This window comes from Cryptomeria japonica, chromosome 5, assembly GCF_030272615.1.
Source record: "Cryptomeria japonica chromosome 5, Sugi_1.0, whole genome shotgun sequence".
Classification (NCBI taxonomy): domain Eukaryota; kingdom Viridiplantae; phylum Streptophyta; class Pinopsida; order Cupressales; family Cupressaceae; genus Cryptomeria; species Cryptomeria japonica.
Window position 1 is genome coordinate 493,621,201 of NC_081409.1, and position 20,661 is coordinate 493,641,861.

The window sequence follows — 20,661 nt, forward strand, 5'->3', positions numbered from 1 at the left end:
ATGAATGCTTAGTGAGATTCGAGAAAGCTATAGGGATGATGTTAATTCCTTATATAATTGTGAATTGTTTATGATTTCAGTACTTGAATCTAGAGTAAACTTGATTCAGTTATTTATGTAGAAAGCATAATTGGAATCTTCCTTGTATAGATGTTAGCGTACTGAAAAGTATTCCCCGTAAATGTGACTAAACCAGTATTGGTGTATTTGTGTGTATTGTAAGAAACCAGTGCTTATTATTTGTGCCCATGGATTGGTGAAGTAATCAACCATGGAGGATATGTTGCTTATGAGTATGGGAAACCATACTGTTTATGTGATGTTGCTTATTTGTTTCCCTGCTGAGTACCAAACCTCGGGTTGTGGGTAACTCAGTATGTTAAGGGGTAGTATTCGAAGCGACCGTTCCTTGAATAGTATGGATTGGCGTACGAGTAATGTCGGCATGAAGTGACTTTAGCTTCTCTACTTCGAGGAATGATATAGTTGTACTACTAAACTGTATCAAGGTGTACTCAATACTTTCCCTTTGATGAACCTATTTATAGGTTTATGTGTGTCAGCCTATTCCTCTTCCTTAATTGAGCAGTTTGGATGGTGATTCTTGTGTATAGTGATGGTATGATTTGGAGGATCCTTTGCCTTGTCTTCATGAAAGGTAGGTTTATTCACATGTGCTGCCAGTTAGTATGTGTTGGTGGGCATGTGGGTGGACCATAGTCATGTATACCTCTGACTTACGACGAGTATCCTTCTAGATACGTCGCTATGCGGGATGTGACTTGCGCGTGCTTTTTTCGTGAGGTACACTACCATGCGGGATACGTCCATTGTGTGTTTTCTCCACTTGGGGTATTGCCATGCCACGTGACGATGTGATGCAGGGTGATGTCGAGGTGCACACTGCCATGCCATGTGGATAGTGTGACTATGTCGCACCACATGATGAGCTACTGCAATAGCTAGTCAGTTGTTCCTTCCTTCCTCGTTGGTGGCTAGATGCTAGTCACACAGTGCTGTTATGTGCAGTTGTGATATTCTTTATATTTCTTTGGGGATCAGCAATTTATTTTACCTTGACTTTGAAGGTTTGGCCATGATCTTGTGATCTTTTGCACTTTGATTTGGTGTTGAAATTCCGGATTATTTTCTTACTTTATTGTTGGAATTGATGATTTATTATCTTTATTCATCTGTACTTTGGTGGCTAAACTGGTTTATCATTATTGTTTTCGGATGCTGGTCTTGTGTCAAAATGTGAAATTCCTCTCCAAGGACGTATGATACGGAATTGGTAGAGTGTGTGCGAGGAAGTTGATATAGGGAACCGTGAGGATAGGGGGTATGTGAGGCTGTGACGCAGCTAGTACCCACTACCTACCTATGTGTGGTGACTATCTCTTGGAGGCTAACCACCTTGTTCAACAAGGGATATTCACAAAGGTCTTGTATGGGAGGTAGCACCGCTATGGTGTGCCTAGCACCATCGAGCCCTTGAGTGAGATATTGGATATTTATGATCATATTATTGTTATGAGATCAGGCATAGAGATGCTGATCGTGCATGTTATCCTTGACCGAGCATTAGACATGCTCACATGTGGCCTTTTATGTTATGCATTCCAGTTATGTGGATGGTTATTGCTTGTATCATGGAGTAAATTGTGTTAACTTGTCACTATGTTATGGGACATAGTCTTTGGAAAGGTTTTCTTATGCCTGGCAAGTGTAATCAATTGAGTTATTTTTGTTGCTCTTATTTCATGAAAGTTATTTTGGCTATAGAAATTGATATTTTAAGCTAGTTCTATTCAATAAAATCTTATGATAAAGATGGATTGGATAAAGGAAATTGATCTTGATAGCATGTTTTCTTGTCATGTTTGATAGACGATTATGGTAATTGTTGTTTACCTCTTCGTAATGCTTTAATTTGGTGTAATAAAAGGAAGAAAATTCTTGTTTCTCTGCTATGATTGTGGATAATTCCTAGAATATTTTAAGGAATGTATGGTTTTAGATGTATCTTGCCAATGGATAATGGCATTTGTAAAGGATTTTGCAAGAATATTTTATTTATTTATGGAAAGATTTCTATGTGCAATTTGACCTTTGTTAAATGAGTTTCAGGGCTGATGCGCACGACATGTTCTTCATCTAGCCTTACGACTTCTAGGAGTAAGTCGGAACCTAGGGGGGGAGAATGTAGTACCCCTGCCCTAATCAATCTCTAATCTTGGTTTAATTTCGATTAATTTATCTTAATATCATGTTAAAGTCAGATGTTGATTTAACACATAGCTATTGACGTGGTTTCACACTAGTTGTATGCAAGTTTTCGGTGTTCCTATTTCATGATATTAGTATCGAACTAACACTTTCATTAAAGTTTATATATGTATGCATGTATGACTCTTGGTTGCAGGAGATTTCAGGTACAACGCCGCATGAGTGCAAGGTTCGTCTTCACCTGGAATTGCAAGTTTGAGTGTATCTCTTTTTATCCTTAGAGTTGGATTAGGTGGTCCTAAGACCCTAGTCGGCCTTAGTCGTGCTCAAGTGAGCATCGCCAGTCGTCGTCGGTATTCCCTTCTTGTTTGGGTTTGCGAGTCGTCTGTTGGTTGACCTTCTCGATTTGCATGCTTGGTGTGTTTGGATCAATTGATTAATTAGTCCTTAGTAATTTATTGATTAAATATGTATTTGTGCATTAGAGATTTATGGACTAAATTAATCGGATATTTCGTTATGCGATTTTCGTGATTTTGGATTACTCGTTTTAATTGGGAGTAAATTCGATTAAATAACTATTTTTGAATATTAAATGCATTTTGAATATGTTGTTGAAAAGGAAAGTTATGTATTTTATCTCAATAGAATTTAATTGAAATCTATTGGATTATTATATTAGAAAGGTTAAATTTGATTAAATGAGAAAATCATTTTGTGAATTGAAAAGCAAGTTAATTGTTGCTAATAGTTAAAAAGGAATTATTTTGGAGAGTTATTTTTGTAAATAAGGATTTTTTATTCCAAAAATAGAAATTTTGGGTCAACTCTTCCATATAACCCAAATTTGGGGAAAAATGGAAGGAGGGACATTTTTGGAGGAATTTTGGTTGAAAGAAAATTTTGGAGTTGAATTTGGGGGTTTTGGAGAGGAGGCTGTTTTGCTGGATCTGGGAGGTGGGCTCTCCTTCAGCTATGCCAGGATTGCGTGTTAAGGTAGGATCCAACTCTCGATTTTAGTTTTGTTTAAAATGGAAATGGGGGTTTTACTTGGTTTAGATTCTCCATTGTCTGCCATGCTTATGAACTGATTCAGTAATTAATTAGCTTGGCTGGAAGTGTATTTGAGACGTCGTTAATTCCTCTTTTCGTTTTGGGCGTTTGAAACCCTTGGGTGTTTGTAAAGAAAAAAAAAAAAACCAGCAAGAAAATATGATTCCAAGCAGTTCGTTGAACCAAGTTCATAGCAAATCGAGATTTATAAAATCGTATTTGGGTATGGCATTTTTAGCCAAGTTCAAACCGTGTTTTAAAAAGGGAAAAAGAAAACATTTAATTTCTTATCGCACTGGGCGTTTGTGTTTATTTCCGAGCTATGTGTTCAAATCAAAATTTAAAACGTTTTTTTTTAGGACTGGGCGGAGGTTTTGTTTCGGACTGTGTTTGGGGTTGGAGGGCGGGGAGCGGAGCTCCACCCGCTCCTCCTCCCCTCTCCCCTGCACGTCCCCCTTCTCCCCGCTCGTTCCCTCTAGTTTTCCACCCCCCACTGGCGTTGAAAGCTCTGGCCGCGGCACACTGTGGTGGTCGCAGGTCCGCGGTGGCCGCAGGGCGCCACGGAGCCTGCGGGCACCGCAGCGGCGCCGCCGCTCGGGCATTGCCCTGCGGCTAGGGTTAGGGCACGGCCCGCCCTAGCCACTTTGTTTAATTATGTTTTTTTTGTTTTAAAACATGGTTTTTAAAATGTTTTTTTTTAATGTATTTTTTTTTAACTCAAAAAAAATATATATAACGTTTTTAATACTATTTAATGAAGATTTTTAGTTAAGTCTTAAATGATGAAAAATGTGGAAGTTCATGGATTTTTTTTATAAAGTAATCGATGTTTATAGTGAAATTTGTGAAGTGCATTAATTAGCGGTAATATATATATTATTAATTAAGATTAATAATTATATATTAACTAATAATCAGTTTGGTGTTTGGGCCCTTTTAGTTATTACTTGTGTATATTCTTTTATCATGGATTGATAAATATGCTCTTTAATTAACAGTTGATTTCGGTTTCTTGTATACGTGCGTAGGGAAGTAAGATTTGGATTTTGGAAATGATTATCTTCATTTGGATTCCCTTTTTATATTATATTATGTGATCCGTATAGAGCAACTGGGCATGAAAATGTGAAACTGTAGAGGTCGGTTTTAGACCAATATGTTAATAATGTTTTGTTGGAGATTAAATATCTTATTTATCTGATTAATGTTTGTCTGAGTTTAATTAATATGAATTGGTTTAAAAACTCTTTATGGCTTTATATGTCTGTTCAATGCCTTGAACCTTCAAGAGTTAGAAAACCAAGACCAACTTATTCCTAGTTGAGGTAGATAACTGTTATCTGTTATAGATCTTGTAGAAAACTTGATAGATTTTAATGTTTAAATCAATTTGAGGAAATATTGTCTTTTCTGATTATTGCCTTGTGAGTTTAATTTCTGTATTTGCCTTTAATTATGAAATGGCATGTTTTGCTTTGTTTAGTAGGACCCTGTCGTATGGCTTGACTTGGGGTACCTGTTTCAGTCCTCGATTTTCGAGTTGACTGTTGTATTGTGGTAGGGTCGTTTTGATCATATCCTCTTTGTGGGAGTCGAATGATGATTCATGGTTGACCTTAGTTGTCAGGTCTCTAGTTAGAGTACCATCAGTAAGTGTTCATCTTTGAGTCGTGTTTGACCAGATGATTGTTTCTCTCTTCTTGAACTCCGTTTGTCTGACCATGTGTATTCCTTGGTTTTGAGTTCGTCCGAGTATAGTCTAGTGTCGTATGGGAAAGTGGCTTTCGATTGGGGGCCGCGCCCAAAGTGGCTGCTGGATAACCCATCGAGAGTGAGTCTAATAAGTGATAACCTTTCAGTAGATTAGAATGTAATCTCTAAGTAAGATAAATGTGCCTCACACACGAGACGAGTGCTATCATAGATTCGACATGCTGTGAGAAGGCCTGAAATGGCAAACCATCTTCCTTGTCTTCACGAGAGGATGTGTGGGTCCACATGAGGCTTGGATGGGCCGGAAGCTCAGATTAGGTTGCCAGGGTGACCCAGTGTATGGGGCCGGGACCTATGAAGACTTGCCATGGTATCCATACTAGGTTGTGTGATGACACTTGTCCCTACGTTCGCTAGTGTGTTGTTGTTTTGTCCTGTTAAGAGTACCTTTGTGGGTCGTCCTTTTGTCTCTGCCCTTGTGAGTATCGGTTTCATGATAGACCTTGGGTGGTGATGGCTCAGTTGTATGGATGCTCTCATGGACCTCTTGTTTTAGCTTTGATTATGTTCAGCTAGATCCTGTTCTTTTCAAGGATCGTTTTTGTATTAATTGGCCGATGCGGTCGTTTGTATATTGTTTAAGTATTGACTTGATGGCTAGATTATATTGGTGTAACCTCTTGTATTCTTAACCTTTATTAATTATCAGAGGGGTCTTGCAGTTGAGCAGACCCGGAGATGTAGCCCTTTAGGGGTGAACTCCGAGATCATTATGGTGTTATGTGATGTATTCTCTTATGTTTCCTTTATTCAGCTTTATCATGTATGATTAACTTATGTTAGAATGGTTAAGTGGATAAATGGAATTAACTTTAAATGCTTATATGCAGTCCTTTCTTGAATGCCATGTTGATCGAATGCATAAGTGGTTTAGATGTGATTTATCGTAGATGTCGTATGTAATCATCTTTTAAAATGCAATAAAATGGAGTATGAAAGAATGTAACTTAGAGTAATGAATTATACTCAGTTGTTGTTAAGGAATTAAAATATGCTTGGAAAGATCTCTTATGTTATGATGAAATCCTAGTGTATTAGAATGTTAGATGTATGGTTTGTAATTTTAAATGAAAAGATTGAATGAAGATTATGAATGGATCTTAATGATGAATCCTTGTTGTGATTTATATTTCCATCTTTGAAAGAATTATTCTGATTATGAATTATCTCGTTATTAAGATATTCAGCTTTTGGATTAATTGTGTGAGTTAAGTGAATTGTGAAATTTAAGTAATCTCATTGGGAAACTCTTTAGGTGTAGTTGATGTCTTCCGCTATGTAATCTGAATCTTTGTTATCTTGTTGCATCTTATGTGTTGTAACTTTAAAAAAAAAATTTGCACTCTATTCTTGTGTTATGGCTTAATCCCTTCGGGGTTTCCTGGCGGGGCACTACACTCTGTTACAACTCGGTTGTAACTCGGTAAATACTAAACTTCACTCGGTAGACATTCTGCCTTCATTAACCGATAGCGCTAACCTTAGGGTTTACCAACTAGGTTCCTTAGGGTTTACCTACTAGGTTCTTTGCTTGGTAACATAGTATAGTATTAACCTTACAATTTACAACATATGTATGATGTCAAAAACAATCTAAACATCATGATCTCATCATTGTCTGACTCGGTAATAGTTGCCCATTGAATACCTTATTCATCCTCTTATTCATCATAATCTTTCTATCTCTTTTACCGACATCTTTATACTCTTCAAATCATACTTCTCAAGATATGGCGACATCATACTGAATTAGAAAATAATTTCTTGACATCAATGACAAAATAATAATATCAAGATAGTAAACATCCTTAATCAGTTATATCCATAATCATCAACAACCTTCTCAATATCCTTATTGAAATGCCAACAATCTTCCATTGTTTGTTATAATGCTAAATGCTAACAATCTCCCCCTTTGGCATTGATGACAAAACCAATTGATTTGACCTTTAAAAAAAAATTCGGATTGTTGTGATTCTGAAATGCTGAAATGCTCTCTTGTTGTTTCTCCCCCATACATTAGACTTCTCCTCTTTTTCAGTCTTCTCCCCTTTCTCAGTTTTCTCCCCCTTTGACAACAATGCCAAAAAGTAAAGAACTAAAACATAAATTCTTCCTATATGAAGTGAATTCCTGCTATAATGTGTCAATTCAGTCTCGGTCAGAGCATTTGTCTTCAATTCCTGTTCCCTGTATTGTTTCCTGTAATAATTCTTGTAATATTTCCTGTACACCTTTAGAAAACATCCTAAAGTGTGTAAATCAGCATCAACTCCTTAAAGATATTTGATAGAGTCATCAGAAGCTTAAAAAAATAATACAAGGATTAAAATAAAATGATATACACCTCTGAGAACATCAAATCAATCATAAGAAGCATCTGGTAAAAGCCCAAAATTTGAAAAAGTGACCTCACAAGACCTAACTGACAAATCCAACAAGTTAGGCCATAACAACACATCAAAAACCCATTTTAGCACATCTAGGAGATATTTTAGTGCATAGAGGTCATTCTCTAGCGCATCCATGGTATCTTTTAGTGTTTTGGTGCCATCTTTTATCATTTTGAGTTCAGAGAGCAAAAATGACATGAAATAGAAGAATAAAGTGTCGAAACTACACAATCTTGTATATAGGCTCTTAAGATGAACATAAGACACTTCTAGAAGGTATGGGAAGATAAAATAGGGCTACCACAATCATGAAATTAAATAACCAAGTCATACAAACAAGATTCAACAACAAATCCTAGCACCTCTTTCACATAGGCTCACACAAAAAGACACCAAATTTACATAGAAACTCATGGAGATTCAATATATTATAATGGAGACAAAACAACAATAAAAAGGCATATTAAATTACAACAAGAATACAAGGAAGGGAATACATAAATTTATAAAGGCAATATGCAAAATAAGCTTCCCAACAATAGTCCATTTTCCAGATTTACACACACACACACATATACATATACATATACATATACATATACATATACATATACATATACATATTTACACACATATATATACATATACATATACATACACATATATATACATATACATGTATATATACATGTGTATATACATACATATATATATGTATATGTATATATATACATATATATACATATACATATATATGTATATACACATATATATACATATATGTATATATATATGTGTATATATGTGTATATACATACATATATATATGTATATATATATACACACACACATATATACATGTGTATATACATACATATATATGTATATATATACATATGTATATATGTATATGTATACACACACACACACACACACACACACACACATATTGCAATTCTTAAATACTAAAATCTTCTCTACAATCAATTCCCCAACAGACACAATGAAAACAAAATTTTCAAATTGAAAAGTACTGAGAGAGTTGAAGCTCCAACCTGGAAAAATCAAAGCGAAGACAAAGAAACTTAAAGTAGAGCAAATCCAACAAGCGAATTCCAAATCCAATCACCAAATCTTCAATCAATTCACAATTCATCCAAATCCAAACTCCAAATGCAACCAGGATGCTCCTGGATGGTAACCCGACAACATTCCCAGAAAACTCAATAAATAGACAATTAATTCAAAACCATAGAAAATCATCAACCAATGAAAATATTGTTAAAAATTATATATTATACCTACCATGTTTGATTTTGAGGTAAATAATATAAAATATTATTATTTACTTACCCCCTCATAATCAACCAATAAGGTAAAAGGGTAGGTGAGCTATATTATATATTATATTTAATATTTTAATCACTCTAAAAATAATAAAAGACGATTAATACATCAAAAGCATAAAGTAAGCTTTATGGGAAAATAAAATATAATAGCCCAAATAATTTAATTACAATTAAATATAAAATTCTCAATTATATAAATAAATTAAAATAATCCAAAAGGCCCAAATCAATAAATAATAAATAATAAATCAAAACCAATTAATAAATAATAAATTAAATAAATAAAGCTAACACAATAAAATCTAACTAAATGTAAAATCAAACCAACATAAGAAAACATTAATAAACAATAATAATTAATAATAGCCAATAAATAATAAATCAATTAATGAAATAAATCAAGCTCAACTAATCATTAATCAAGCCAATACAAATAAATATTAAATAACCAACCAAATAATAATCAAATAATCAAACCATCAAATAAATCAACTATAGTATTAATACTATACTAATCAAATATTAATTGCATACAAGTCACATACTCACAACACCTCAAGCAACTTGACATAGGGTTTAACATCGACACAAGACTCTAACCACCAACTTGCACCATGACACAATTGAGAAGGTAGACAACTTAAGCCTAAAGTATGAAAGGGAAACACATGCCATCTCCAACAACTTGCCATTAGGAGACCTATGAGACCAAGTGGAGTTGATGTCAGGTACCTACAATCTTGCAATCACCAATATCCATGATGCAACATATACAATAATATATCATAAATAATCAGGCAAGTGGTAGAGAATCACAATGCCATATCATGTTCACAATGAGTGGTATGAAATTGTCCCTATCATGAAGACAGTCACAATCATCATAGTATCAACTCAATCATCATCATAATCATGGAATATGGTTAGCATAATCAAGATGTCATCATAAACTCATAAGCAATATAATCCATACATGAATAGTGTGTGCATAAGCCTGATCAACATATTAGTCTAGGTCATAACTTCATCCACATATATCATAACGAATCCACTAATGTCAAAGAGACTATCAGATCACAAATCTAAAAGTGTATATCACACCCTCTCATAAAGGATGAGTCAAGGAGGGGCACTATAGAAACCAACAAGGAAGTAGATAAGGAACCATGTGGAGCGAATGGTTCAACCAAAGACACCAAACTAATAGTGTAACCTGAGCCATGTAAATGTTGTTCAACCTGAACTATATTTTACACAACAACAAACACATCTAGAAAACAACTGTTAACTTAAAAAGTATGAAAATTCATAATGGTAGCTATTGGAAAAGAACCCAAATCTACCTGGTGAGCCTGAAAGGCATTCCAAATAAGAAAATCTTCTTAGAAGTATAACAAAGGTTTGTCCTCATGCAAAGATCAAGTCATCAATGTCCAAAAAAATTACAAATCATGTATAAAAACCTCCAGGAGTAACACTGGCATCTCTCGAGATCATCAAGGAAACCACAACCTTTCCAAATCCATTACTGATATTGAAAAAGACAAAATCAAAACATTGAGAAAGTAAAAAAGACCAAAACATGCATAGAGACATCATAAGTAGGTTAGTATGCATATCCATCATTTATGCACTTCAGTCATATCATACTATATGCATATAAACATACCAAAAACATAATCATATGGCATATGAATAATATTCTGCATCCCAACAAGTCAACATATCATAAATCACATAAATCACATAAATCATCACATCCTGCATCACAAATCCCTCAACACATGCCATGCATCTCATTTAATAATCCCATCATATAGAATATACAATTTTGCACACACATCACATCTTACATCATAAACATGTTAGGGAATCATATCATATGCATCCATACATCTATCATGATCCATCCATGGATACATCATAAAACACATAAAAATATAGATAAGCCATCCAAATGTCCATCATGTATATCATTAGAAAAATATCTCAATGTATGCACATGTGTATCTCATATCAGGATATATACATAATTGTACATCCAAGAATGAAAGAATAGTAAGATACATCAGTATATCAGTACATCAATGAATGGTTGTGATAATATGTCACTCTATGAATAAAAGAATGGTACAACATCTTTATCTAGAATCCAAAAATAATCTGTATAAATGATCCGCATCTCTATCTATATTTGCGTACATCTATATCTGGGAGTCGCTCTAAAAAAAATGCTATCTTTGTGGCCTTCTCGACTGCTTTGTAGTCTCTCTACTCTCTACCTATCTAGAGGTGCTACTTGATAGTTATGATACTTAATATAAGTACAGATCCAATAGCCAACAAGATGAGAGGGGGGGTGAATCATACAAACTTAATCATCCATAAAAACATCAGATTTAACCATGGTAACATATATTTCAGTAATATAACAAAAACTGTTAAACATGCAAACTCAAAAGCATATAAACATCATAAACCTCATAACACTAGATTTAACGTGGAAACCCAAATAGGGAAAAACCACTGTGGGATTTCGAACCCACTAAGAAATATACTCTTCTAGAGTATGCTTGCTTAAAAGCAAATCCTGTTAAAGATTACAAACACATTGCTAGATGTGACACAGTTAAGGGATTTCCCTCAGATCTGTTAGGATCTTCACCTTGTTAGAAGTGACCTTGTTAAAGGATTTCAAACACTCAATCAGAATGTCACCTTGCTAGAGGGTTTTACAAATAAGACTGTTAAGTCCACTCGGTTAAGAGATTTTCTATCACTTTCACAAAATAACAGTAATAAAATCTATCTGCAACTTCACATCTAAAATGCTAAAGCAGATTCCTATTTATTCAATACAATCTAGACATAGAACTAATCTTGTCCATATGTTGGGCTTCTATACTCTGTTATTCAAATAGGTCTTCAATCTTCTGTGCTTGGTAATCACTATGTAGCATCCCTATGCATACACTTGCCGGCATACATTGTTTATCAATAGTTTCCTATTTATAAACAATTAGGTAACCGCTTGATCTCCTTGATCACATTTCCCATGATCAATCATAGACATCAGATCTTTGATCTTATCCAGGTTCAATGCATCTTTCGATTTGAAAATGTTTTACCCCGCCTAGGAACTTGCATATATTTCTTGGAACTTGTGCCAGGGTATTGCGGTTCAATCTGAGCTTTAGATCTTCATGCCGGCTTTCCATTGCCTTAGATTCGTTAACAAACTTCATCCACAGCTCACCAATCATTTAATCAATTCCATCTCATCCGCTTCCTTCATTAAATAATGCATGTAAACATTTACTACATTTTGTTATAGCTCGGTTACAACTTGGTAACAACTCGGTGAATACTAAACTTCACTCGGTAGACATTCCACCTTCATTAACCGATAGCGATAACCTTAGGGTTTAGCAACTAGGTTCTTTGCTTGATAACATAGTATAGTATTAACCTTTTCATTTTACAACATATGTATGATGTTAAAACAATCTAAAACATCCTGATCTCATCATTGTCTGACTCAGTAATAGTTGCCCATTGAATACCTTATTCATCCCCTTATTCATCATATTCTTTCCTGTGTCTTTTACCGACATCTATATACTCTTTAAATCATACTTTCTCAAGATATGGCAACATCATACTAAATTAAAAAATAAATTTCTTGACATCAATGACAAAATAATAATATCAAGACAGTGAACATCCTTAATCAGTTATATCTATATTCATCAACAACCTTCTCAATATCCTTATGAAATGCCAACAATCTTTCATTGTCTGTTATAATGCTATATTGCCAACAATCTCCCCCTTTGGCATTGATGGAAAAACCAATTGATTTGACCTTAAAAGATTCGGATTGCTGTGATTCTAAAATGCTCCCCCCCATACATTAGACTTCTCTTTGTTTCTTCAGTTTTATTTCCAATCTGTAGTCTTCTCATTAGTCTTCTCCCCTTATATTAGTCTTCTCCCCCTTTGACAACAATGCCAAAAGTAAAAAACTAAAAAAAAAATTCTGTCTGTATGAAGTGATTTCCTGCTGTTGTGTATCAATTCAGTCTTGGTTAGAGTATTTTGTCTTCAATTCTTGTTCCATGTATTATTTCCTGTACACCTTTAGAAAACATCCTAAAGTGTATAAATCAGCATCAACTCCCAAAAGATATTCGATAGAGTCATCAGATTGATGCTTTCACCGAACTTAGTTAGTGAGTAGAAGATAGGGGTAGGACCCCTAACTTACTTCTGAGATATTCAAAAGTGTCCCTTGGTAGTGGCTTGGTGAAGATATGTGCTATTTGTTCCTTTGTGCTAACATACTCCAACACCACTTTCTTCTTTTGAGCTTCTTCTCTAAGATAATTCTATTTGATAGAGATGTGCTTTGTCTTAGAGTGCATAACAAGATTCTTTGAAATGTTAATGGCACTAGTATTGTCATAGAATATAGTTACTGGCTCAGTAACTTTCTCATTTATACCTTCCAACAATTGTTTGATCCATGCAATGTTGGTACAATTCAATGCTGCAGCAACGTATTCAACTTCTGATGTTGACTGTGAAACACATACTTGTTTCTTGCTAAGCCAAATCACTAGTCTTTCTCCTAAAAAGAAAGCTCCTCCACTTGTGCTTTTTCTGTCATCAATGTTGCCCACCCAATCAGTATCAGTATAAACTTTTAAATCAAAATCATTTCCTTTCTGATATACTAAGCCATAATCCTCAGTGCCCTTCAAGTATCTAAAAATTCTTTTGATTGCTGTCATGTGTGTTTCCTTAGGATCTCCAAAGAATCTTGCAACTATACCTACTGCATGTGCTATGTCTGGTCTGCTATGAACAACATATTGTAGCTTTCCAATCATGGATCGGTAAAGTGTCTCATCAACAGATGTAGATTCATCATTCTTTGACAATTTACAGTTGGTAGTCATAGGAGTACTTACTGGTTTTGAATCCTCCATTCCAAATTTCTTCAAGATTTCCTTTATGTACTTGGATTGAGTAATGAAAATATCATTTTTCATTTGCAATATTTGTAAACCTATAAAATACTTTATCTCACCGATTAATGACATCTCAAATTCTTTGCTCATTTCATTTCCAAAGTTCTTGCATAAAGAGTCATTTCCACAAAATATAATATCATCAACAAATATGGCTGAGATCAGTATTCCATTATCATCATTCTTTATGTACATATTGTTGTTCTCACTTGTCCTTATAAAACCAATCTTAATCAAATAAGAGTGCAATCTTTCATACCATGCTCTAGGGGCTTGTTTCAAACCATATAAAGCTTTGTTCAATTTACATACCTAATCTTTATTATTGTCTTCAACAAATCCTTCAGGTTGTTTAATAAAAACTTCTTCTTCTAATATTCCATTCAGAAATGTAGATTTGACATCCATTTGATATACCTTGAAATTCTTGAAAGCAGCATATGCCAACAATGTTCTTACTCCTTCAAGTCTAAAACCAGGTGCAAAAGTTTCACCATAATCAATTCCTTCTTCTTGAGCATAACCTTTGCAAACTAGTCTTGCTTTGTTTCAAATGACCTCTCCTTTTTCATTTAGCTTGTTTCTAAAAATCCACTTTGTACCTAGTACATTTTTGTCCTTTAGTCTTGGGATTAGTGTCCATGTGTCATTCTTCTTGATTTGATCAATCTCTTTTGTCATAGCATTTATCCAATCTTCACTGTTAAATGCCTCTTTCACTATTCTCGGTTCAAATTCAGATATCAAACATGTGTTATGTCTCAGTTTGTTCCTTGTCATCACTGGATCATCCTTATCTCCTATAATCTAACTTTGTGCATGATATCTTATGACATACTTGGCTAATATAGGCTTGGTAGGCTCTGTATGATCTTCTTCATCACTTGGTAACTAGATATTCTCTTCATTTTCTTCAACAGTCTTCTCGGTAAGACTTCTTAGTTGAACATAGACAAATTCATCATAGTATTCTAGTTCCTTGGAATTTCCTTCATCATTTCTTTCTGCAAATTCATCAATTTTCACATTTGCACTTTCTACTATTTTGTTAGATGATTTGATCAGACATTTAAATGCTTTGCTTTTAGAAGAATAACCTAGAAATGTTCCTTCTTCACTTTTCTGATCAAACTTGCCATTTCTATCATCTTTATGAACATAGCATCTACTTCCAAAGATTTTAAAATAACTTACATTAGGTTTCTTATCATACCAAATTTCATATGGTGTCTTCAAAGTACCTTTCTTCAATTGAACTCAGTTCAAGGTGTAAACAACAGTGCTTATTGCTTCTCTCCAAAATGTTTATGGCACCTTCTTTTCAATCATTAGTGTTCTAGCACAATCCAAAATAGATCTGTTTCTTCTCTCAACTATTCCATTCTGCTGTGGAGTTCTTGATGCAGAGACTTGTCTTTTTATACCATGATCATTTCAGAATAAGTTGAACTCATTAGATGTGAACTCTCCTCCTCTATCTGATCTAAGACATTTCAGTTGTCTTCCTGTTTCATTTTCAACTCTTGCCTTGTACCATTTAAACATTTGAAAAACTTCTAATTTTTCTTTTAGAAACATTACTGACATCATCCTTGAATAGTCATCCACAAATAATATAAAATACTTATCACCATAATAACTTTGAACTTTCATAGGACCACAAAGATCAGTGTGCACTAGATCTAAAATTCCCTTAGAAGTGTAAGACTTACTTATAAAGCTTGATCTTTTCATCTTACCCATCTGGCATCCTAGACACATAGAATTCTCAGTTTTTTCAAGACTTGGTAGACCTCTTACTCGGTGCTTCTTGCTTATTTTGATCAGATTATCAAAATTTACATGACAAAACCTTTTATGCCATAACTAGGTATCATCTAACTTTGCATGCAAACACTTATTCCAAGTTGAGTCAAGGTGAAATGTGTTACCTTTTGTTTTTGTCTCGATAGTAGCTAACTTTCCATTCTTGTCATGAACTTTGACAATTCCCTTCTGAAATTTTATTCAGTAACCTGTGTTGTTTAGCTATGCTACACTCAACAAATTGTATTTCAAACCTTCAACCCAATAAACATAATTGCATCTTGCATTATCAAGAAGTGTTATAGATCCTTTACCTTTCATCAGACATGGTGCATCATTACCAAATTTGACATAGCCTTCATCATAATCTTCTAATATAACAAACTTGTGTTTATCTCCTATCATATGATGTGAGCATCCACTATCTATAATCCAAGAACCATTAGTGTTTATGTGAGATATTAGGGATTTTTCTTCATACCTTTCTTCATCTAATCCATCTTTGATAGCCACATAAACTACTTCCTCTATATCAGTCTCATCTGATTTATCATCATTGGATTCTTCATCAGCTATTAAGCATATCTTTCTATCTCTTCTTCTGAAGTCTCGGTGTCCTCTGTAATGATTATCTTTCAGTCTGTCATCTCAATAATCTCTCTTTTCAGTAGAATCTTTGTCAAGACAGTTAGAAGCCATATGTCCTATCTTATCACAATTGAAACATTTCAAGGGTAGCTTTCCTTTATACTTACCTTCTTGCTTTCTGATTTCCTTTATACTTACCTTTTGGCTAATAGTGCTTCAAACTCTTCTTGCTTTCTAATTTCCTCATATAGTTTGTGTACTGCCTCCATATTCTTACAAAATCTTTCACTTGCTCCATTGTGATCTCCTTCAGAGTACTTATACTTTCTTTCATTGTAATCATTAGATTCATCAAGATGGAAAGAACTAAATGCAAATTCAACTTTATTTACCGAAGATCCACTGTTATCAAAATTACTCAATTCAAATGCATGTAGCTTACCAATAGTAGCATCTAAATAAACTAGCATATGAGGTACAGACCTCAATTCATTGATTGCAAAGACTTGGATTGCATAAGCTGGTAGAAGGGTTCTTAACAACTTACTTGTTATATCCTTTTCTTCAATGGTTTCACCTGCTCCTTTAATTTGATTGACAATCTCCTTTAGTCTTGTACTGTACTGAGTTATGTTCTCACCTTCATTCATCCTCATAGATTCAAATTGTCCTCTTAGACTATCTACTTTTTCTCTTTGAAAATGTTCATCTCCTCCATATATTGATATGGGCTTATCCCACATTGCCTTTGCATCATTGCAGCCTTCTAGATCATTAAACTCTGAATCGGTCAATGCAGATGTTATTTCAATCATTGCTTGAATATGTTCTTGCTTCGCCTTTATCTCTTCCATAGTCAATGGATAGTTGCTCGGTGTGACAAAATCATTCTCCAGATAGTATACAACATATTCTCCAACTCCCGATAGATGTAGCTTCATCCTTTTCTGCCATGTAGAGAAACTTGACTTGTTCAGCTTCAGTGCATCCCTTTTATACATCTTTGGATCTTTAACTCAAGTGCCTTTAAACTTTCCTTCCGGAGTCCAAAGCTCTGATACCAATTGATAGTTTTGATACTTAATATATGTATAGATCCAATAGCCAACAAGATGAGAGGGGGGGGGGGTGAATCATACAAACTTAATCATCCATAAAAACATCAGATTCAACCTCGGTAACATATATTTCAGTAATATAACCAAAACTGTTAAACATGCAAACTCAAAAGCATATAAACATCATAAACCTCATAACACCAGATTTAACGTGGAAACCCAAATAGGGAAAAACCACTGTGGGATTTCGGACCCACTAAGAAATATACTCTTCTAGAGTATGCTCGGTTAAAAGAAAATCCTGTTAAAATTACAAACACATTGCTAGATGTGACCCGGTTAAGGGATTTGCCTTAGATCTGTTAGGATCTTCACCTTGTTAGAAGTGACCTTGTTAAAGGATTTCAAACACTCAATCAGAATGTCACCTTGCTAGAGGGTTTTACAAATAAGACTGTTAAGTCCACTCAGTTAAGAGATTTTCTGTCACTTTCACAAAATAACAGTAATAAAATCTATCAGCAACTTCACATCTAAAATGCTAAAGCAGATTCCTATTTGTTCAATACAATCTAGACATAGAACTAATCTTTTCTATTTGTTGGGCTTCTATACTCTATTATTCAAACATGTCTTCAAGCTTCTGTGCTCGGTAATCACTATGTAGCATCCCTATGCATACACTTGCCCGCATACATTGTTTATCAACAGTTTCCTTTTTATAAATAATTAGGTAACCGCTTAATCTCCTTGATCACATTTGCCATGATGAATCATAGCCATTAGATCTTTGATCTTGTTCAGGTTCAATTCATCTTTCGATCTAAAAATGTTTTACCTTGCCTTGGAACTTGCATACATTTCTTGGAACTTGTTCTAGGGTATTGCGGTTCAATCTGAGCTGAAGATCTTCATGTCGACTTTCCTTTGCCTTAGATTCGTTAACAAACTTCATTCACGACTCACCAATCATTTAATCAGTTCCTGCTCATCAGCTTCCTTCATTAAATAACACATGCAAACATTTAATGCATTTTGTTATAGCTCAGTTATAACCCGATAACAACTCAGTGAATACTAAACTTCACTCGGTAGACATTCTGCCTTCATTAACTGATAGCAATAACCTTAGGGTTTACCAACTAGGTTCCTTAGGGTTTACCGACTAGGTTCTTTGCTTGATAACATTGTATAGTATTAACCTTTACATTTTACAACATATGTATGATGTTAAAACAATCTAAAACATCATGATCTCATCATTGTCTGACTCAGTACTATTTTCCCATTGAATACCTTATTCATCCCCTTATTCATCATATTCTTTCCTGTGTCTTTTACCGACATCTTTATAATCTTCAAATCATACTTCTCAAGATATGGTAACATCATACTGAATTAGAAAATCAATTTCTTGACTTCAATGACAAAATAATAATATCAAGACAGTAAAACATCCTTAATCAGTTATATCCATAATCATCAACAACCTTCTCAATATCCTTATTGAAATGCCAACAATCTTTCATTGTTCTGTTATAATGCAATATTGCCAACAATTTGGGCATTTTGGGAAGGAAGGATTTCTTGAGTTGCAGGTTGGGCTCTTCATCAGATCTTGCTAGGAATGCGAAATCAGGTAGGATTCTTAATTGTTTCCTTTGTTGAAAAGGAAAAAAAGGGAAAATGAAAATAAAATTTCTGGTTGGTTTTTGAAAGAAATTTCTTGATTGAAATGGGGCTTGGGTTTTAAATCTATGCATTTTAGTTTAAAGTTTGACAGTTTGGAGGAATCTTTATTTGTGAAATGATCTTCTTTATGCCCAAAATTTGATTATTTGGATTCGTTATTCAACAAAGTTTGTGTTTTGGAAAACCAAGATTATTCTGGAAAAAAATTCAATATTGTTGTTATTGGTCATTTCTTGGAAAATATTACAAAGACTGTGAATAAAAGAAAATTGGGGGTTTTAGTTTATTTTTATTTTATTTTATGAGGTTGTTGATTTAATTTAAAATTAAATTAATTAAATTGATTATTGAAATTTATTTGGGGGTTTAGGGTTTGGCGGGCGGAGGAGTCGAGGCTCAACTCGTGCCGCCTCCCTTCCCCTCCTCCCCGCGGGTTCCTGCCCCCGACCACACAATGGCCGCAAGAAACCCTGCACCCATGACAACTGCAGGGACCTCCTCCCATGACGGTGGCTGCGGGGAAGGCTGCAGTGGCTTCCACCACTCCCGAGATGGGAGGTGGGCCTTACAGTGGCTCCCCACTTTCTTTATTATTTAAGTTTTTTTTTTAAAATCAAACTTATTTTATATAAAGTATGTTTTAATAGTTTTAATTATTATTAATATATATTTTTTATTAATGAAGATTAATAAATATATATTAATTAATAATTAATTAAAATCTGTGTATTATTAAATTATTATTAATATATATTTTATTAATGGAGATTAATATATATATTAATTAATATTTAATTTGGGTATATGTCTTAATGAGGAAGTACCCTTTGGAAATGGATAGAACATTATCTTAATTGGAAATTTTTGAAATAAAATATATTTGTTATTTGGTGATTTTTAAATAATATATTATTCAGGAATATATTATTTTTTGATTTGAATGATATAGGTCATCTAGGAATTTTAGAAATGGAATACTAAAGTATATGAGTAATTGAAAAATGAAATATTTATCATTGGATATTTTGAAAATTTAAATGATATGCTATTAGAATTATTGGAAATTTAATGATGTATCGATTGAAAAGTTGGTAAAGTTAATGATATTTTCATTTAGTAAAATAAATGGGTTAGTTATATTTTTCCTCGGTATTGAGAGATAGACAAATGGTAATATTGCAATTGTGGTATTGTATTCACCTTGTAAGGGTGATTTTTCTGTTAATGTATTTTGAAATCTTAGATCATTTAGGAAACTTGATCGACTTTTATTGTTTAAACCAATAGAAAAGAAGATTGTCCTTTCCCGGTTATTGCCTATGCAAGTTTAATTTATGCATTTGCTTTTGCTTAAAGAAATGGCAAGGCCTTGATATGATTGTTTGGACCCTGTTGTTTGGTTGATTTGGGGTACCAGTTTATGTCCTCGGTCTCTAGTTTGGCTATTGCCTTGTGATAGTGTTATCTGGTCTTGTCCTTCATGCACGTGTCGAGTGTTGATTTGTGGTTGACCATAGCTAGTCAGGTCTCTAGTTAGAGTACCGTCAGGCAATGGACTTTGTATTTGCTTTTATTATGTTCAGTTGGATCCTTTCCTACTCAGGGATCATCTATGTATTTATTGACCGATGTGGTTGTTTGTATATTGGTTATGTTTGTCTTGATGGGAGGATTGTAAATGATGTGA